Source organism: Halyomorpha halys, unplaced genomic scaffold (genome assembly GCF_000696795.3).
Source record: "Halyomorpha halys isolate HHAL.00 unplaced genomic scaffold, Hhal_1.1 Scaffold122.1, whole genome shotgun sequence".
NCBI classification, from domain to species: domain Eukaryota; kingdom Metazoa; phylum Arthropoda; class Insecta; order Hemiptera; family Pentatomidae; genus Halyomorpha; species Halyomorpha halys.
In genome coordinates this window covers 196,055-196,488 of record NW_027116215.1, presented here as the reverse complement: position 1 = coordinate 196,488, position 434 = coordinate 196,055, and the positions used below count along the sequence as shown (strand labels likewise).

The 434-nt window shown below is 27.6% G+C and overlaps 1 protein-coding gene across 3 annotated transcripts in view; it reads left to right on the top strand.

Annotated features, from left to right (window-relative positions):
* LOC106678086 (ABC transporter G family member 23) overlaps positions 1–434 on the top strand; it is a 31,450-nt gene that overhangs the window by 23,068 nt on the left and 7,948 nt on the right. The window lies entirely within an intron of this gene.

The following is a 434-nucleotide window of genomic DNA, read 5'->3' as shown; positions in this document are numbered from 1 at the left end:
ATTTGAAAGTATATTAACATCCCAATTTGAAAGTATATTAACATTCCAATTCGAAAGTATATTAACATCGCAATTTGAAAGTATATTAACATCCTGATTTGAAACTATATTAAAATCTCAATTGGAAAGTATATCAACACCCCAAATTGAAAGTATGTATATTAACATATCAATTTTCCTTAACTTGCCTCTCAAAGTAATTGAACTTTAATTATCCCTGGCATTTCAGAAACAAAAAGGGTTTTTAACTTTAATTCTTTATAATTGAGGATTTGGTGAATACTATCCTAACAACCTACTAGATGATATTGAGAATTTGGTGATTAATAACCTGACTAGCTACTAAATGATTTATTGAGGATTGGTGACTACTAACATGAAAAACTACTAAATGATTTATTGAGGATTGGTGACTACTAACATGAAAAACTACT